This window comes from Suricata suricatta, chromosome 15, assembly GCF_006229205.1.
Source record: "Suricata suricatta isolate VVHF042 chromosome 15, meerkat_22Aug2017_6uvM2_HiC, whole genome shotgun sequence".
Taxonomy (NCBI): Eukaryota; Metazoa; Chordata; class Mammalia; order Carnivora; family Herpestidae; genus Suricata; species Suricata suricatta.
Genome location: NC_043714.1, coordinates 55,246,094 through 55,263,315, shown reverse-complemented (window position 1 = coordinate 55,263,315; position 17,222 = coordinate 55,246,094). Strand labels below are relative to the sequence as shown.

General features: G+C 35.2%; 1 long non-coding RNA gene across 1 annotated transcript; it reads left to right on the top strand.

Annotated features, from left to right (window-relative positions):
- Nucleotides 1-14,205: 14,205 nt before the first annotated feature.
- On the top strand, nt 14,206-16,992 carry LOC115279508. The gene is made up of 3 exons (XR_003903476.1): nt 14,206-14,281; nt 15,179-15,228; nt 16,935-16,992. It is a non-coding gene; the product is annotated as an uncharacterized LOC115279508 (long non-coding RNA).
- Nucleotides 16,993-17,222: the final 230 nt, after the last annotated feature.

Here is a 17,222-nt window from a genome sequence, read left to right as displayed (position 1 = left end):
TTATATTATTCTTATTTATGAACTTTGATTATAAGTGTCTGTCTTTCCTTCTGTGTAAGCTTTAAGATATTTCCTTATCCATAATATTTTGAATATTTTATGCTTGATAAGAGGGCATTTTTATGTGCTGGGATGATTATTGATGGGTTGATCCTTTCAGTCTAGAAAATGATGATTTTTGGTTATGGTTACATATTTATCTTATTTATTTTATTACATATTATAAAAAACTCCTTTTTTTGCAGACTGTTTTGGATATTGGAACACATGAGAGAATAAAATAGAAAATATGTTCCTTTAAATAGTTTATATTCTAATAGAGATAGACAGATTTTTTTAAATATATATTTTAAAGAATGTTAAAAGGTGACCACTGACAAAGGAAAAAATAGAACAGCCTAAAATAAATTGAGAGTCTTAGGTCACTGGGCAGATTGCTATTTTCAGTAGGGTGGTTAGGATGGACTGCCCTGGGAAAGAGAAATTTGAAAAAAAAAAAAAGACATAAAATTAAATGAAAGAAACAGTTATTTGATTATCTGGGTGATTAGTTTCCCAGGAAGAAGGAACAGTCACCACAAAGACCACACTGTATTTCAAATCTGCTACCTTTGGATTATTCCAACATGCTATGTTGCTCAAGGGGGTAAGCATGGCATGGGTAATGATTAAGAGAGAAATCAAAGGCAAATGATCAAACAAATGGATAGTAGGAGATGAAGTAAGAGGTGAAATAGTGGAAGCGAGGTAGATTTTGTAGGGACTTACGGGTAGGCAATAATAATATAGTTAATTGCATAAGCTAAGACCCCTTTTAAAAATGAAAATATGAATTAATAATAACTTTGCAAGGAAAATAGACATAATCTGAAATTTTCTTGTGAAAACCAAGACATATGTGCACTTTAACTGTACATAATTTTAATACATTTCATGTTACTTTGAGTAAAGTGAGGAGATAGTCCTTGTGTGTGTGTGTGTGTGTGTGTGTGTGTGTAGGTGAGTGACATGATCTGAATTAATTTTTAAGGGGATGACCATTGTTACTATGTTGAGTCCCTATGGTAGAAGAACAAGGGTGAAGATAAGCACACAAGTTAAGGGTCTTCTGCATAATCTGGGTGAGGAAAGACGGTGGCTCTGAATAGGGCAATGGCTGTGGAGGTGTTGAAATGTACTTGGATTCTAACTATATTTTAAGGTATAAATTAGGTTATCCTGCTAGATATGTGAAAGACATGAGTAGGCCATCAACTGGGATTCTATTTCTTCCATGAGAGTTTGAGACAGCACAGAAGGAACAAGAGAGTTAAGAACGCATTCAAGGAAACTATCATAATTGACTATTGAGCTGAATAAGGAGGGAAGAAAGACACCAGGGGGAAGGTGCATTGAAGAGTGGAAGTACATGAATAAGATCCTAAAGAATTTTAGGGATTGTCAGAGATGGAACAGAGGAAGTGAGCCAGAAAACTAAGGTGGTTTTGTTTTTGTTTGTTATGTTTGCTTGGCTTTCTGTTTGTTTATTTGTTGTTTTTTAGAAAGTGGGAAAGGAAAAAATGAGGAGTTGATATTTCTGTTACTAATAAATTCTAGGAGGTTACAACAGTTCAAAGTGAGTGATTGAGATTGAATCAAAAGAGAGAAGGTGAAGAACTGACAGCATTGTGGTAGAATCATCTTGTCTTTATTGAAGTAATCAGTAATTAAAACATGCATAATGTTGGAGATAATTACAAAAGCCAAGGGCTAAATGATTTTGGAAGTAAAAGGGAATGGCCTTGAAAGCCTGTGAGGTATTAAAATAACATAATTTGGTCACATGATATTCAGTGCTGGATTTTTATGGAGAAGGGAATATACATGGACTAGAATCAGCACTGAGGCTGGTTGTCTTTAGGGAATTTATCACACTTGGTGAATTTAAGAATCACTAATCATGGTCTTGGGGACCTTGGGAAACAAAAGGTAAAGAAAGAATCAGCTCATGGAAAGGAGGCTAATGGGTGAACCTGTACAAGGATGGCCTTATTGTATCATAACAAAACCAAAAACGAGCTAATAATAAACTCATACGCTAATGCCCACACCCACACACACCCCTCTACCTCATTCTCTTTTCACTATTGCTGAGCATAAGGGAGAAAAATACTCCCCCTGAGAACCTGCAAGTTATCAAACACATTTGCAGACAAATTTATAAGACTTGGGTGGCTTAAAGAAAAAAAAAAAAAGAACAAAAATTGTATCTAAGGTGGTATCAGCACAGGACATGGTAGGGGGCTTGCACCTATGAACCACAAGATCATGACCTGAGCTGAGGCTTGGATGCTTAACTGACGTGCCACTCATGCACCCCAAAGTATGCCAATTCAATTTCTAACACAATTGTTTACCATCTTTGTGAACTTATATGAGTTAATTAATGTCTCTGAGCATTTGTTTCTTCGTGTGAAAAATGAGAATACTATTTGCCACTATGGAATTTTTAATTAGGAGAATAAAATGTGAAAGTTAATAAATATTATTCAAAGCTCATAGATATTATTTTTACCAATAGTATTATTACTAACCAAAATTAAAGCAGAGTATTACAATTTGTAAGCATTCATAAAATGAGTTTCCTTAAAAGATTGAATCATTATGTGAATTGAGAAATGAATTTCAGCCCTTTCTTTTTTATTTCATTCTGAAAAGACTATCTTTGAAGTATATAGCTATGAACTCCAGGAATTAATTTACCAAAGTCAGCATAGACACAAATAAGAACACATGATATAATTAAAAAGGAAGGTATCATGCTGCTACATCAGAAGCAGAGTATGAGAAAAGAAGTAGGGATGTCATTTCGTGGTGGGAAGCAGGAGGAAGCAAGTTAAATTTTTTTAAGAAAAAAAATTAAGACATGTTGAAGTAGCACTCAGCCTGCAAGGTCAGGGAAGGTTAAAAATATTTATCTTATTGTTGAACCAGAGAGAGGAGGAGTCACCACAAGGTGTCTATATGCTTTAGTGACCGAATTTTCCAGAGTTTACATTCGAAAAACATACATTTCCCATTATCTAGAATTGAATTTATGTAATAATTTATGGGAACAGAAATGGTAAGAGTAATTTTATGACACTTAGATAAAATTTTTACTAATAACTTTGCAAGTGGGGGGGTTGGCAGTAAGTACTCCAATAAATGGTACTTTCAGCATTTTATGTGCATTTATAGATAAATACATAGATGTATAAGTTAGCTTTTGCTGCATAACAAATTATCCCAAAATGCAGTGGCTTAAAACAGCATTCTGTTGTCTTACAGTTTCTATGACTCAGGAATTCAGCCACATCTAGGCTAAGTTCTGTGGTTCAGGGTCTGCAATCAAGGTAATGGCCTAGATGGTAATCTTATTTGAAGGCACAACTGGCTGAGGGCTTGAAAGCAGGGAAGGACCTGCTTCCCAGCTGAGTCATTATCATTGACCGGATTCATTATCATTGACCCCTTGAAGAGTGGGACTCAGTTTCTGATTGGCTGTTGGCCAGAGGCTTGCTCAGTTACTTGCCACATGAGACTCTCTATAGGGAAGTTCACAATATGAAAGCTGGCTTCCAACAAAGCCAGTAAGAGAACAAGAGAAGGGGAGCAAGAGAGAAGCCAAGGTCTTCTTGTTGCCTAATCTTTGAGCTTTTCACCATATTCTAGTCATTAGAAGTAAGTTGCTAGGTCTAGCCCTCTCTAAGGAGTTTGGGTTATGTCTAATAGTAGAATACTAAAAAGGGAGGGTTTGGGGCAGCCATCTTAGAAACAGACTGCCACAACAGAACATGTATACACAGCCCAAAATATGTGTAATAATATTATGTATATTTATGTACATAATTATGCTGTATACTTTATATACTTATTTGTACACAAATACAGGTTTACATAAAAATTAAAATATAATTATATACATACAACAAATATATATTATATATGTGAATACACATATACAAATGGACAATAGAAATATATGTTTATGCCAAATATTGAGTAAATAATACATTTTTAGATTTAGCTTTATTTTAAATTAATCCTTTTGGTTGTAATTAATATATTCAGAGTATACGTAACTTCAAATACTGCTAGAATGTTTTTGGAAAGGTTTAGTTTCAAATTTCACTTTTCATCAAGAATATCATGTATAGAATTTGTAGAACAAATGAAGAATAGAGCCATTTTCAATAATGGTGGCTAGCATAACCCAGTTTTGGTTGGCTACAAATTGTCATATCTTTGACACATTTATTTGCACTTATTTATGGTTTTTTAAAGATTATTTTCATTTCTTAAATTTGTTATTTGTTTAAATTTTTATTGTTGAATTTTAGAGAAAGATAGCATGAGAGAGAGAAAGGATGAACAGGGGTGAGGGACAGAAGAAAAGAAAGAATCTTAAGCAGGCTCCCTGCTCAGCATGGAGCCCAATGCAGGGCTTGATCCCAAGACCCTGGGTTCATGGCTGGAGCAAAAACAAGAGTTGGATGCTCAACTGAGTCAGCCACCCAGGCACCCGGATTCTTTTCATTTAAAAAAAAAATACTTTTGGCAAAGTAAAGTATTTTAAGATATTAATTTCTTCAGATTTTCCTCAAACATTATTTTCAAGTTATAAAGATAGTAATCTACGGACAACTAATTAAAGATAACTAGTTAATTTCTAATTAAATATGTACAGGACTCCTTGTTTCATAGAAATATGAACATAAGAAAAGAAACAGTAACAAGTTTAAATTATTATCAAAGGCAACAGAGGAAAAAATATTAACAAAATGGGTATATTGGCCACCTTACAAAAAAAGATCCCTAAGTAAACATTAATGTGATTAATATATTTCAAAACATATCATATTTTAATATTAAAAACAGTTTGCTGCCAGAAAATTGTTGAATTATCTCATACTCTTCTGGGGGAGTTCTAGTAGTACATGATCTTCCAGTAAGGGAATTCACATTTTCTGGCTCATGGCTAATGCTGCCGATAATAATAGCAATTTTCAAACGAATGTCAAGCTTGGTGCATTTACAGAGGCACTTTGGAGGAGCAAGCTAGGGAGACCCATATCAGTTCATTTTCAGAAATCCTCTTATGGGCTCTGATTAGTCAACTATTAAGTAATGTAATTATTTAAAACCTGAGGTGAAATTCAAAATGCTGTATTTAACAAGCCCTATTGCACTGTCAGTCATCAGGGAGGATAGAGCTGACTCTTAAGTATAACCAGAGGATACTGCTTGAATGACAGCTTAGGAGAACAGAGCAGCCTACAGCAGTTATAGGGGTCCCACAAATTACCTTTCAATCAATGGCTGCACGGGCATACTAATTTTCAAGTTGTAATTCATATGGAAATGTACTGTGGTAGAGAAAAAAGTTTCAGAAAAAATAAATGTAATTTAAAGACAGAGATAAAGCTAGATAAATGTGAAAAAATGTTTGCTAGCTCTATTCTCTGTACTGTATGGTAAATACATTACATACTAATATCCCTTAGGAACTCGTACTTCAGAAACACAAAATATAGTTTTTTAACAATGATAGTTTAATCTGTCTTCTTGCCTCTGAATAAGGCCACTGAAGTCTTTTTATTATCACATCTTCACTAAGATTTTTAGAGTTGAAAGTCATCATCACAACTAAATCCAGGGTCATAAAAACACCATTCTTTTAGCCCTTGATTTATCTTCTTTCATCAGATTCCTAAATGTGCCCTTGCTACTGCAGGGATTACATGTCTTGTGGGATAAATACCACTTGAGACAAAAAGTGTACAAAATATAAACATAAAACCATGCAATAATAATTCTGTAATGAAACACTTGTTTTTTTCTGCATTGGCAACCCTGGGAGCCCTCTTTGCAGTATAGGGCAAAAGACTTTCCTTATGTCTACAACCTCTAGTCCCACTCTGTAAATGCCTTCTACCTAGAACTTCTATCATGTAGTCTCTCCTTTTTAAAAATTGATTTTCCACTATTTGCATTATATTATATCTCTACCCTTAACTGAATTCTCTTCTACTCAAAACTAACTAACCAAATTAAAAACCTTGACCTTTCATAACGACTTCCTCAAGATTTCTAACATGGTGGCCCACACATGTTATATTTACCACTCCCTTACCTCCCATTTATCTGTCTTACCTACTGAAATTTGGTGTTAATCCTTCCCTCTCTGGGAACTCCTATGGAAATTTCCCAGTCTTTGAAATGGAATTGCTTCTCTAAAGGATTACATATTCTGAGCAAAGTTCTACCCTCTATTCTCCTTTCCCTCAGGGCATGCCCTAGTCCCTTAATCATTATAGTGATAGAGTTAGTGACAGGTGTTGTAATTGTGGGGGAACAAAGAAAATTTCTTCAAGAAGTAGCTCTCATACAACTGGAGAGTAATGGTGGTGGCAGTGCCCAATGTTCTGATTGGAATGGCTTTATATGTCCAATGTGGAAACAGAGAGTAGTGGGCTATTTCTTTCTAATTTACTCCCTATTATGGATTGAACTTTGTCTCTCAAGTCTTTCCCACCCCCCCAAATCTTTATTTATTTATGTGTTTATTTATTTAGAGAAAGTGTGTGAGTGAGTGGGGAAGGGACAGAGAGAGAGGGAGAGAGAGAATCCCAGGCTGGTTCCTGCCTATCAGTGCAGAGCCCAAGGCCCATCTTGAACCCAGATTGGTGAGATCATGATCTGAGCTGAAATCAAGAATTTGAGGCTTAACTGACTGAGCCATCCAGGCACCCCTGAATTTTGTCTCTCAAAAGATGCTGAATTCTAACCATTAGTGCCTGTGAATATTGCTTTATTTGGAAATAGGGTATTTGCAGTTGATCAAGTTAAGCTGAGGTCATTCAGGCAACTCTAATCCAATATGAATATGTCCTTATAAAGAGGGGAAATTTGGACAAAGATAACATCGTGTGACGTTGATAGCAGATCAGGGTGATGTACCCATTGCCAAGAAATGCCAAAGATTATACAAAAACAACCAGAAACTAGGAGAGAGTCATGGAACAGATTCTTCGTCACAGCTTCTCTGGTACCAGCCCTGCTGACACCTTGACCTTGGACTTCTAGCCCCCAGAGCTGTGGAATGCTACATTTCCCTTGTTTAAGCGACTTAATTAGCGGTACTTAGTTACAGCAGCCCTAACACAGTAATTGTGAAAATAAATAAAGGAAACCTCATTAAAAATGGAGTTGGGAAAAAAATAAAATAAAATAAAAATGGAGTTGGGAGTCCCGGAGGGGACCACTCAGGCACTACCACCCACCCTAAGAGGTAAACCTGGGATTCCCCAACTGGAAGAAGCCTCCGTAGGGAGGTGAAAGTTTCTCCTTGCCCAGCGGCAGCTCAGCCAATGAGAAGCTGCCACATCCAGCCAGTGAAAAGGTACAACAGACCCTCCAGCTGCCTTCTTTCCTCTATAAAAGCATATCCCTCCTCTGTTCTCCAGACTTGCCTGTGGTTCACCATGGATTGTTTATTGTCAATTGTGATTTTCCATTGTCTCTGAACAAACTTTTTTCTAATAAAAAGCTGGCTTTCTTAATGTTTATATTTGAGAGAGAGAGAGAGAGAGAAAGAGAGAGAGAGCGAGCGAGCACGCGCATGAGCAGAGGAGGGACAGGGAGACGGGAGACACAGAATCCGAGGCAGGCTCCAGGCTCTGAGCTGTCAGCACAGAACCCTATGCGGGACTTGAATTCACAGGTGTTGAGATCTCATGACCTGAGCTGAAGTTGGATACTTAACCTATTGATCTACCAAGCCACCCCTGGCTCTTTATTTCCTTTCTTTTTCTTTTCCTTTTTTTTAAAGGTCAACATAATATACTCAAATTGGTCACATATACTGTTTTAGAAAACAAAGTGTTAAGAGATCATTGTATTCTGCTTCTGTTAGTTTTATTAGAAATGCACTTGTAGGAAAATTCTTTTTTTTAAAGGATACATTTGTTTCCCATAATGAAAAATGTCCTGGAATTGTAAGCATTCATGAATTTTCTAAATGAGAAATAAAAGAGACTTTATCAGGTATGCAAGAAGATTGTCATTTTAGACTATCGATGTTTAAATGACATTTATTGCTATTATTACTGTAAGAACAGAACACACACCCTGTAAAAAGTTGAAATAAAATGCTGATGTATCTGTCAGTACAAAAAGCATTGTGTCCTGGCTCTTGACACCGATGCAATAAAGAGTTAGAGGTTGGCTTCCAAAGTGAAAGCAGAAAATAGTTTTATTAAAGCAACAGTATATTCTCTAGAGCATGTGTCATTAAGTAATAATACAAAAAATAGGCATTATAAGCATGTCAATTGGGCCCCTATTCTCTGCCAGGATGGGGTAGTATGGACTCATCCTATACTTTGATATAAACATTATATTTGTTTTCATTTTTAGCTGTTACAACGGAAAACTTAGAGATTTTAATTATATAAACATTTTTATGCTTCTCTGAATATTCCTCTTGTGTAAATTCCTGGGTCTTTATACTACCATTAAAATGCTTTTGGCAAATATTACAAAGTTGCACTTCAACAATATTATATTAAATTACAGTGCATTTAGAAAATTATGAGTGCTCATTTGGCTCAACCCTACCAATACTGGATATGATATTAAAAAACAAAACATAATACAAAACTAGCAATTTGGCAGCTATATTGTTTGTTAAATCTAGCAGCTAATTTACATTTCCTTAAACATTAAATAAATTTATGAGTCATTAATACTTACTCTTTTTTAATTAGCTTTTGCAATACACATTGAGCTGCTTCTTTCTGAGATTGATCCCAATGAAGATCATACCTTGGTTATATTTATATTGTATAATCTACCCTTTGCTTCAATTGATGAGATAAAATTCAGTTGGTAAACATAACTGGAATCTCAAATATCTTCCTCAGCAATTTAGAATTGAAAACCATAGAATTCAGTAAGTTGCCATTAGTATCTCTCCCTGAGAACTACTATAAAGTTGAGTTGGGCAGCCACTGTTGGGTATGTTCATGACGAAGTAGATGATTGATTGTTAGATCTGATCACTATTCCAAATGTGCCCCATCAACCTGTTCAGTACGATGGCTGCTGTCCACTGCTGTGGTGGCTCTTGAGTATTGGAAATGTGACTCGTGTGGCTAAGAACTGAATTTCTAATTTCATATAATTTTAATTAATTAAACTTAAGGTTGCATACAGAGAAAAAGGAAATGAAAGATTCTGTGGTGTTGGAGAGATGGAGGGAATTAATGATAATCTCTAAGCGCTTGTGAGCTTCATGGGTTTTTTTTTTTTGGTTGTTCTAGTTCCTGGTGAAGTGAAACTGTATATTTCCTGCTCTGAACTCAGTGATACCAAATGTTAGCCTTATAAATAATAATTTAGGTCTTTTCTCAGGTCATTTTTCCACTTGTGTATTCTACTTGCCTCAAACTCTGAAACATACATTTTCCTTAGAAGACTGTTTATCTAATAGGGAATTTAATAATGATAAGAATCACTATTTTCTTAAAGAACATTTTCTTCATATGCGATGGTGTGTCTATTTTCTTGATACAAATAGTCTGCACTCCGTAGTTATTTTTTTGTTTGTTAGCTGAATGATTTCTGCTTTTTTTTTTTGCTGCCCTCTTCCTATTTATTGTAATTTGAACAATGTCTTAATGCCATATAAAGACAGAATTCTTCTAAGCTGCAGACCAGGTGTTTTTCTATAAGAAAAATTCTACCTAAATTAAAAAAAAATTCCAAACTTACTTAAACTCTTTCAGGGAATGTAGAAAACTAACCAAATCATAATTCATGTTTACATCATAATACTTACTGTTGATATCAACACTAGAAAAAAGTATAGACTAATCTCATTCTTAAGTAATCTTAAGCAAAATATTAGCGGATCTCAGTAACATATAAAGAATATATCATGATATAATTGAGTTATCTCAGGTGAACAATTCAAGAGTTATTGAAAAATATTTTTTAAATGTTGCTAAATGCATTTAAATAATTACAGATATATATCAAAACCACAAAAAGGAGTGTTTTATAGGACAACATTGTCAATAGTCCTAAAACTGATGAGAAGTCACGATGTAATTATAATGAAAAACCTACAAAAATTCTCATCAAAGTAGACACAATTGATTATCTGCAATTTCTGGGTCAGCAAAAGGCCAATTAGAGCAAAGATACTCTTAATAAAGAATACTAAGCTTATAGGACATATCCTATCAATTGTCAAGAATTATTATGAAGTAGTATCATTTAAACCCATACAATACTAGTGTTAGAATAGTGAAATTGGCTCTAGGAATAGATTACAGAGCCCAGATATAGTCCCATACTTATTTAAAAAAAAAACCTTAATTCTGATATATGAGACATTATAGACTCCACAGGAAAGGGACCCTGGTCAACATAAGATGCAGAGAAAACTGATCATCCATAGAGGGAAAGAAGTCAGTCCACCCACACCATGCTCGAACAATTACAGCAACATGAAAGAACAATAAACAACTCAAAGAAAATTATATACAAATATTTTTTGGCCTTGGCATATGAAAGGGTATTATGAACAGGATAAATTTGGCTACATTGAAATTTAAAATCTTAGTTCATTCATGTATACTGTGGGAATGTCAAAAAGGCACATCACAAGTTGGGGGAGATGTTTGCACCACAGATGATCAACAAAGAGTTTTGTATACATGATGACAATACTGAGTGCTTCCACAAATTCATAATCATAGTAACAATAAACAATAGAAAACTGAACAAAAGATATAGAAAGGAAACATGTCTTTACTCATTCACCAGATGTTTACTTAGCATCAACATATACTAAACAGTGTTCTGAATGTAAAATGTGTTATAATGGAAAAAAGCACATAGATTCTTTATCCTCACAAAACATATTTTCCTGGTGGCAGACAAAAATAAGTGACATAAATAAGTGCAATGGAGAAAACAAAGCAGAAATGGTAAGGGGGTAAAGATTGTGGGTTGGGAGAAGGTAGAGATTTCCATTTGAAGGAGGTTCTCAGTAAGCGAGTGACCTTTGAGAAATGGTTTGGAAAAAAAAATGAAAGGCATATCATGAAGTTGGTGAAAAGAAACACTTTCCAGGCAGAAGAAAATTTGGGAGCAAAAACTCTGAATGTCAAGTGTGCTTGAGAAACTCAAAGATCAGAAAGAAGCTTAGTGCAATTAAAAACTAAGCTGAAACAAGAGAAGACTAGACAAGATGAAGAAGAAGTAACAGGATCCGGACGAGGAAGCACTTCTCGGCCACAGAGAGACTTTGGCTGAGATATCAGCACTCAGCTCTATTCAGATCAGAGAAAGTAAAGTTAAGAACAAAGCCAATATTATTTTATGCCACTAGAATAGACAAACTGGTTCACAATTACAAATGTTGGTGGGGATATGAATGAACACCAGTTCTTGCTGGTAGCATTCTAAATTCTAGAGCAATCTTTGAAAGCAATCTATTTATTCACAACCTGTTAATTCTACTTCTAAAGCCTTGTATATGTGCTTTAGGAGGTATATATTATGGGATATCCATCATAGTACATTTACTGTATCAAAAATTGGAAACAAACAACCCAAATAGCCTTATAGACATACAATGAAGTATTGTATAGCAAAGAAAATAAGTGAACTAAACTTGTGGTAAAGATAAACTTTATATCTATAATGTTAGATATGTTATATCTATTGTTATAATGCTAGATATATTATATCAATACTCATGTTGCAGGAGACTACATTCAGAATGTTCCATTTTTAAATGCCTATAAAGGAGTAAACATTTATCTTATTCATGGAAATATAAATATGGGATAAAGGACTTCAAAAACAAAAGAAGTAACAAACACAAAATCTTCGTAATGACAACCTCTAGGGAGATGGTGAAGTGGAGTGGAGAAGGGGAAGGGGAGACTCAAAATAGGCAGTTGTCACTACTGGTCCAGTTCCAAAGTGGAGTATTGTAGGGACCCAGAGCATGTTGCCCTCAAATGGGCCAATTTGGCAGAAAGATGATTTTGAGTTAAAAGTAATCAAAACCCAGCAGGTGCAGGAAACGCTCTTTGCCTCCCCTTCAGCTACCTAATTTTACACTGGAAAGGAGAGCTTGTACCAGGAAGAGATCTATTAATAGAGATTTCTCTTTACCTAAGGAACTTACCTGCAACCTACAGCAACCTTGTTTTTCCAAACCTTTTTCACATTTTTGCTAATGAGCCTCCCCCTCCCCGCTTTGTATCTTCAGACCCCTACCCCTCTCCTTAGCTCATATAAGCTTCCTGTTGCTTTATTGTCTTTGGAATTTCATGTCTATATGGATTTCCTTTAGGTGTGCCTATTAAATTTGATATTCTCCTGTTAATCTGTCCCATGTCATTTTGATTCTAGGTCTAGATAGAAAGACTGTAGTGCAGAGGAATGTCTCTTTCCCTGACAGTACTTATATGTATATGTGTGTGTGTGTGTGTGTGTGTGTGTGTATGTATATATATGTATGTATATATATATATGTATATTAGTCTATCAAATATTGTCAAGTAGATCCTTTAAATATAAGTAATAAGACAAGCCTAATAAAATTTATGTAAAGGCAAATGAGTCAGTGTGATTGTCTCATACTATTCTAGATTCATATTTAGCAGTTTACTGAATCATGATCTATTAGTTTCCTCTGGCTTTTGTAACACATTAGCAAAAACTTAGGGGCTTAATCCAACAGCAATTTATTCCCACAATTCTTCAGGCTACGTATCCTAAGTAGTCAGGGCCTCATTCTCCTAGGAGCCCAGGGGAGAATTCATTCTTAGACCCTTCAGCTTCTGGCTGGCGCAGTATTTTGGGGCTTTCCTTGGCATTTGGCTGCTTCACTCCAATGTCTGCTTTGGTCTTCATATTGCCTTCTCCCCTCTCTGTGTCTTCACCTCTTCTTTCTGTCTCCAGTCTCTTCTGCCTATTATAAGGACATTTGTTACTGGATGTAGAGCCTTCCCTGATAATCCAGGATTGTCTTCATTTCAAAAGCCTTAATCTCATCTGCAAAGAACCTTTTTCCAAAAAAGAAAAAAAATTAACAATCGCAGATTCCAGGGATTTGTTTCCGTATCTTTTGTGGGGACCTCCTTCATCTGACCACACATAATTATGATATGCAATGATTATGACTTGATTTTTGATTCAAGTTAACAAATTAAAACTAAGGTTTTTACAATTCATTAAAATGCATTCCTTAAATGTACTATATAAACTATGCAATTTTCATAAATTTCTAAGTGTGTGAAGGTCCACACTACCTTGAAATCCTACATACCCATTTCATAAACCATAGAGCACAAGAGCATCTCCAGAGGTCAGTTCCTGTCTTTCCTTGGGTAAAGCCACAGCTGCATTTACACTGACCCAGGAGGAGAGGTGTCTGTTCTTTTCTTAAAGATTCCCAGCATAAGGGATTATATATCCTCTTCCAGCAACATATTTTGGCATTTCAAGCATTGAATATTTAAAACCTAACTTTTACATTCCAGAGGCATGGGAAATAGTAAAATCTTTGCAACTTGCACAGTGACTGAGAATTTCCAACAGTCACTAGAGGAGACTGCAAATATGAGGAAAATAAGAAAAACTAATACAGTGCACAGATTTTATTTTATATTACTGCTGCTATTATGTAACTCAAATATAGCTTGACATAGGCATACATTTTGATTTTGCTTTTTCTAGTCTTTTGAGAAAAAAATGAATTCACTCTTAAAAAGAAAACAAAAAGAAAATTTAGCCTGAAGTGATTGACAATATATGAAGAAAGGTTTTCAAGTTCATGACACTCCCACTAATTTTTCTGTCTACCACCACGTCACATTGAGACAGGGAAGAGAGCGTGACACAGGGTAAGGGGAGGATCATGAGCAAATGTGGAAATGAAAACTAAACATGAAATAATCTGGTTGTTCTCTTACATTAAACAGAAAGTTTGACAATTTCACTCGATAAGATATAAAATGGACATAGATTTGTTCCAAAGCTCTGTTATTTTATAAAAGAGATTTGATACAGATGGAAGTAGCTAAGTCAGCTTTGCTTACAATGTATTTCTATCATCTCCTTTACATTCTAGATACATCTTCCTGACAGCATTTCATCTGATATATAGCGCAGACAACATCCCGCATTTTACAGAGGCAAGGATAGCATTGGATTCACTGTCCTCAGAAATCAGGTAATTTGGCAAGTAACTGCACTGCCATGTCATTCTCGAGATTATGCACAGTGTGGGATCAGTATTCTACCCTCAGATAAAAGACTGAAAAAGTGGGGTTCTAGATGGATCTGTGCTACCACCTAAATGTGGTAGAAGTGAAAAGCAACTCTCCTATATTTCCATAATATTGAGATTCTAATACGTACTGTGTAAATAAGATAATACAATCTATTTGTCTGTAAGGCAGAGACTTAAGTGTTGATTCTGAAAAGTTTCCCTGAGACTTTCTTTCGGGAAAGAATTGCTTTAATCCCAAGTGGCTTCTTGATTATTAGTATAAGCTGTCTAGAATTTCTTCTATACATATTGCTCACAAATACTGTATTTAATGCAACAACTCTCAATTTTTTTTTAATGATAGTAGTTTGGCAAAGTGCCTACTCTTTGGTGATGTTGCTTAATCACTGTACTTTAAATAATGGTTTGTAGGTGACATGCATAGTATCCCTCAGGAATTGTTTAGCATCTGATATGTTTAGGATTCAGTCAAATATGAGTATGAAGTCTGAGTATAATAAATTACCTCTTGGAAAAATGATGTCAAACAAAGGGACTGCAGCAATCTAGCGGTTGCTAGAAAAGACTGATCTACAGGAAAGGAATCAGGAATGGGAGCATCTTAAAATGTGAGCATTCTGGTAAAGGTCACATTGTATTTTCATCTGCTCGAATATACTTCAAGATGAAGAATAGTATCTCAAGAGGGTTGAATGGCATGTGATTTTTATGAAACAGTTTCTTCCCAGATACATAATTGTTAGATGATTACAACTGTTCCTTTCTTCAACTTGAGTTTATAAGAGCAACTGACAGTTCATTCTTTGTGAGAGGTTTGTCTTTTCTACTTATCTCTAGGGATTTTGTGAATTTATGTTCTCCAGAACTAGGAAATTTTCTTCAATCAGGTAATGGGGAATAATGTCTTATAGATTAGTATGGATGTGGAAGGATACGGGAACGGGGGGGGGGGGATCACAAACTGAACAATGGATTGGCTTTGCTCATGATTATTATCATTATCTTAGGAAAATTGTACGTTTCTACCTTAATATTAGATATAGATTAAAATGCTTTGGACTGAAAACATAAAAGAAATGCAGTCCCTTCTTTAGTTGCAAAGTCTTTGCTTTAAAAGTTCTTCTGTAAATAGTTTAAGATAAAAGGTTTTTGTTTTTTTTGTTTTTTTTTTTTTTACTTTTTAAGAGCATTTTAAATTATGGCAAAATCTCTAGCAAAATAGAACCACTTATTTTAAGTGGGGAAAATTATCACTCAGTAAAGTCTCTGAATACAAAATGTAGTCCAGGACAAATCTTTAGCCATGGTTCACTGTTTAACATCTTTCTCCTTAAATTCTTAATCTTGAGAATGCAAAGAATTAGCCAACCTGTTCCTCTTTTATTTTCCTTGTCATGTTTGACCAGGGATGTTTTCTTGAGTGGGTGTGTAGACAGAAGTAGAATAATAAATATAATGGAAGAAACTTGGAAGTTTACATTGAGAGAACAGTATTCGGGAGTGGGGGGCGGGGTTGGCTGTGCGTGACTGGGAGGGTTTTCCTGTCTACCATCCCTTAATTCACTTTCCAACACCACTGCTGTGCCTGGAAAAACAAAGCTTCAGGCCATTTTTAAATGTTGTCTCACAAATAGGGATATCTGTATTAAAAGAAAAAAGAGAGAGAAATAAAAAAGAAAATTCCAAATGGTGTTTATGGGGAATAAACAAAATGCTTGGAGATATAGATCCTAGCTTAACTTAGTGACACCACTCAGAAGTCATATCTCAGAGTCATTTATGTACAAGAACCATTTGCTTGGAGCCAACTCCACAAACATAAGTTACTCTGTATACAAAATGTTAATATGAAGAGTGATAATAAATTACAGGAATAGGTGAAGTTTTTATTATAATATAGGTTGTGATGTCTCTTTAAAATGAATGGAGCCCTTGTTTTGTGTCACTGTGATAGACTATTGGAGATAATTATACTATAATGGCATTTAAATGCAGTAATACTGGATAAAATATTTGCTATTACTGAAAGAAAGGAAGTGATTCACATGTTTGGATCATGTAGTTAGGAGCCAGGGATTATTTATAAAAAGAGTGAGCTTCACAAATTGAGGGAAAATGGATACCAGAGCATTTTCTTCCTAAGGCAATTTCACAAACAGATGGAAATGGCAAATGATACAAGTATTAGAAGGAAACATAAGGAACTACACTAACTACATCATATGCAGCTTTATTATCAGGACTCAAACATACAAATTACTGAACACATATCCTTCTCATCTGGATGCCTCAACTGTCTCTGTACTGGTTCCAGAATTGTTACGTTTTGCAGCCTTGGTGATTTACAGGTTAAAATTATTTTCACTTTCGTGCATTATTTCATTAAGCGCTGTTTTAGGAAATAGGATTCATCCAAAAAGGGAGGATGTGACATGGCGGATATGCCATCAGCCTGACTCCTTAATTCCTCAGTTAGAGGTTAGGATTTGGTTAATTGCCTTTTCCTACAACTTATGGAATAGCAAGTATAAAATTCACATAATGTACATTAACTTAAGGTTTAAGATTTCATTTTAATGCCTCCTCTACTTAGCCACTTTCTGAAGAACTAAAGATCTCGAGATGAATCATGACTGCAAAGCTGAGTTAGTAAGTAGTATCCTCTGGTGTGATGGAATTAGATTTATTCATGGAGAAAATATCTTAAATACATATGCAATGCTTATAAAGAAGCATAGTGCATGAACTGTTTGCCTATCCTCCCAGACTTGAGGAAGAAACTATGTGTTTGAATGGATCTTTTCTACCTCTTTTGCTCACCAGGAATGAGGTGCGGGCCTCGTGCTATCTAAATGGAGTGTCTATCAGATGGGTGGAAGCC